General features: G+C 51.2%; 1 pseudogene; it reads right to left on the reverse strand.

The window, feature by feature from the left end:
• Positions 1-268: 268 nt before the first annotated feature.
• LOC124657983 lies at positions 269-3,225 on the reverse strand (annotated as a pseudogene).
• Between the last annotated feature and the right edge of the window lie 894 nt (positions 3,226-4,119).

Consider the following 4,119-nt stretch of genomic DNA (forward strand, 5'->3'; position numbering starts at 1 on the left):
ATGACTCATCAGAGAACTCATCCATATTACTCAAATTAAAATCTGCAAAATTCAGTGTTAGGAATTAGGAGGCCGAACTGTACATAGCAAGTTGGTTAAATAAGCTGTCAAGTTACACATTATCTCATCAGACTAGCTATTTTTCCGACCAGACAAAAGCGTGCCGTGACCAGGAATGCTAAATATAGCTAATTTCTGAGAGAGCCAAGAACAAATGTGAAAATCTGGATGCTTGTCAAACAAACAGCTCACATGGTTCTGCGTCGTCTCAGATTTTACTCCTGTATCTAACCACCTTTGCAAGTGTCTCCTGAACTGCCAATGTCTGGGCATGGTCGTGGCCAAGCATGACCGTCCTGATGCTGATGCAAGTTCTGCACAGCTCCTCGGCGCTGTCAAATAATCCTCCTCGCATCAGTAGCTTCGCCCTTGTCTCAAGCAGCATTGCTTTCAGCAGTGTCATCTCATGCCAAATGAACTCATCCACATGGTTGTCTGCTCGCAGTTTCTTCTTCCAGCACAGTGATCCCTGCTGCAAGTCCTGTAATCGTGATGCAATTGACTTCTCCGCATCCTCAAGGATGTTGGTGCACACCTTGAGTAACTCCAATGCCGAACTGCAGCGCGAGAATGTCATGAATGCCTGTATTGCCAAGGGTAGTGCTATCTTCTTGATGAAGAGCACCAGGTCGACTGCCTTAAGTTGAACCACAGGTGGCTCTGATTTGAAGCCAAACAAAAGGAATGCACTAGCCCACATGTGGTCTGAGTACATAGACATATTGCCAGTCCTTATGACACCAGATACAGCTGCAGATGCCTGTGTCAAACTACCATTGATCTTGCCAAACAGCTGCACAATTGGGTGAAGTTGAATCCAGCAACCTGCACGTTGAGTTGTTTTTCGTGCCAAGCCAAGTTTAACTAGTAAGTGTGCTGACTCCACCTCAGCTTTCCTTGCTTGCGGTGGTAGGAAGCAGTGTGTGCCGCACAAAAGCACAGTCTTAAGTGATGCACTCCACAACTGAAGGCTATTGGCTTTTGTTGGTAGCTTGCTGGCCATGGCAGCTAGTAGGGTTGACGATATGGGAGATGGAGCTAACCAAGAACCTACTGTGATCATCCTCAAGGCAAGGCTACCTCCTTTCACCTGGTCCATCAATGCGAAGCAGAAGACTAACACCTTAATCAGAAATAGATTGTTCTGCCATAAGTTTTCCTCGCTGGAACTGAGCACAATCATGTTATCATTTAACGATACCCGCTCAACAGCATCAAACAGAATACAAGGATCAACCATCAACTCAGACAACAGTGAACCAACAAGCCACAGCCCAAAGCTTAGTCGTCCCAGCTGCTCATCAAATTTCTTCAGAACTTCTAGTTCATCAGGAGGGTAATCCTTCTTCTTTTTTCCTTTTATCAGGACCATAGCATCATGAAATAAGAGCTGCGGAAGATGCATTGGCTCAAGGTTCATCACACGTTGTAGCCGTGTCGTCACCATGACGTGGCTTGCTCCTGTGCTCCTTGGTATGAAATCTTGCAGGTCCTTCCCTTCCCACCAATCCCTCTCACTCTCGAGGTTATCAATGATAAGCAAGTAGGGCACATCCCTGAAAAGCTCTCTCTTCACCCTTTGAAAAGCATCCAACTCTTGCTCCTCAAAGCTCCTAATCCTGCCATGCTCCTTCTCAGCCTCAGCACTGATATCCAACCCCAAATACCTTGACAGATTCAGTATATTCTGCCTCAAGTACCTGGCCTCGCCTCCAATCCATAACACCATCTTGTACCGCTGTGAGTACCGGTATGCAAACTCCAATGCCAGCTCTGTCTTGCCAATGCCTGAAATCCCACTGATGCAGATCACATTGCCATTGGCATGATCCTTGCTGTCGCACCTGAATCTTGACTTCCTGTGCTTTGATCTCTCCTTCTGAAGGCTTCTCCCTTTTACCGATGGCGGCTCGATCGCCAGATCAACCAATGTCTCCAACATAGGCTGCTTGCACTTGGGCAACTCAAAGCTGCTGAACTCGCCATTAGATGTCATCACCGCGTCACTATCCTTATCAGCGAATCCATCTGACACACCACTGGTTTCACAATTAGGCATGGTGCTCCTTGGGCACTCAAGATCTTCAACATCCCCGGTGCACCCGAAAAACATTCTCTCAATCTCAGCAAGCTCCTTCTCTCTTCCAATAAAATGTTTGTTCCGCGGAAATGGCAACCCATCATCACTCTCCTTCTCGCCAATTGCCCCTCGGCCAAGCTTCGACTGCAGCACGGTGACCACCCTTGACACACACCTCCTCCAGCTGCTCTCATCCGTCTCGAGCTTCAACTCGTGGCACCGCATTAGCCCCTCGAACGCCTCCATCCCCTCCTTATCCTCTGGTTTGCCGTCAAACAGCCCGGCAATGTCCGACACCCGGGTGTCGAACAAGATAGGCACTAGGTTCCTTTTCTGAGCAAAGAACCGGATCTCCTCCAGGACGAACGGGTTGAGGAAGCTGGACACGGTGACAACCACGATGCCGAAAGCCGCCGAGCAGATGATACGGTCTGCAACCTCATGGCTGTGCGCGCCGGAGTACCTGGCCCGGTCGGTCATGAACGAAGCGATCCCCTGCAGCTCGAGCTCTGCCTTGAGCCACCTGCAGAACCTGGTGAGGGGAGCCCCTGGCCGTGGAACCCGATGTACACGTCGCAGCTCCGGAGCTTGCCGTTGGACATCGGCGACGCGACGGCGCCCCGCGTGAGCGAGACGCGCGGCACGGGGAAGGAGAAGGACACGCGCGGCGCCGGCCCGCCGCCGCCATCGGAAGAGCGGAGCAGGTCGATGGCTCGAGAGTCGTAGCGCCCCGACGGCGGTGTGCGGGAGGCGCTCGTCGGCGCGTCGGTGTCCTCCGAGCGGAACCCGTCGGCGCGGGACGCTGGCGAAGGCGCGGCGGCCTGGTCGGCGTTGGAGACCTTGGGGGATTCTCGATGTCGCGGGGGCGGCGGCTCGGCGACGCGAGGGGAGATGTAGGGGGACTGCAGCGCGGAGACGAACGCGGAGGACGGCGGCGACGGCGAGGAGGGGATCGACCAGTCGGAGCCGCCGCGGCTTCCGGCAGCATTGCTCGTCTTGATGGTGAGGGACTTGGCGGCGATGGGGATGTCGTCTTTGGGCGCCGCATCAAGAAATAACTGAACTTTTTGCTCTCCTCCTTCCATGCTTAGCAAGTCAGAAAATCTCAGTGGCAAGAACTTCCTAGGAATTCGGTCCTCCCTTTCCTGTCAGAAATCGACACACATAAAAATTATTCTGTTGAATTCTGAACCAGTTTAATCAGGAATGTATGGATTCAGGGCCAGAATATGCAGTCAAAAAAAGGAAAATAAAAAAAGGAACTTGCAAGAACCTACAACCCATTCACCAAGCCGAATAGACATGGATTTTTTGAGAAGTTAATTACCGGCAATAAGCCTTCACGGATCCAACAACGCCATCATTATCAGTGTGGCTGCCGACCTGCCCAAGCTTCAAGAACACCCACCCAAGCCGACAGGAAAAGCTTCTAGGACTAAAAAAATGGTCAACTTTAGATATTCAAACCATAGGATGGTACCCTTCCTCTGATCTTGTCTCAGCTCTCACAAGTACCTTTCGAACAAAAACCCTCACTTCAAGGAAATGAACTTTGGAAGCCGGTGGCGCTTTGTACTGTGAAAAAATGGAGGAGAGCTGGGGATGGCAAAAGAAGCAGAGAACAAAACAAACTGGGTGGGAAGATGACATCAAAAGGCGCAAGAGAAAAGCGGATCAGAGGACTAGGGGATTCCCGGAACTGCAAAAGATCACGGCCGTTTGTACTCTGAATGGAAAAGGCGGCCGGCGACCAAGACCGGATGCGGCAAAACCTCACTCTGATGATTCTTGGCGGGAAGTTGGAGGGTGTGTGTGTCATGTGCTGCCGCGCACCGCAGTTGTACTCGACGCACAAGTTGCAAGATTGATTGAGACCGGAGTTAAAGGAGGAGGAGTACCCAGTACTCGACTGATAATACTGTGTGTTTCATTGATTTTTCACTGGTCGGGGGAGCGATGGAACAGACACTAGATTAGAT

Source organism: Lolium rigidum, chromosome 5 (genome assembly GCF_022539505.1).
Source record: "Lolium rigidum isolate FL_2022 chromosome 5, APGP_CSIRO_Lrig_0.1, whole genome shotgun sequence".
Classification (NCBI taxonomy): Eukaryota; Viridiplantae; Streptophyta; class Magnoliopsida; order Poales; family Poaceae; genus Lolium; species Lolium rigidum.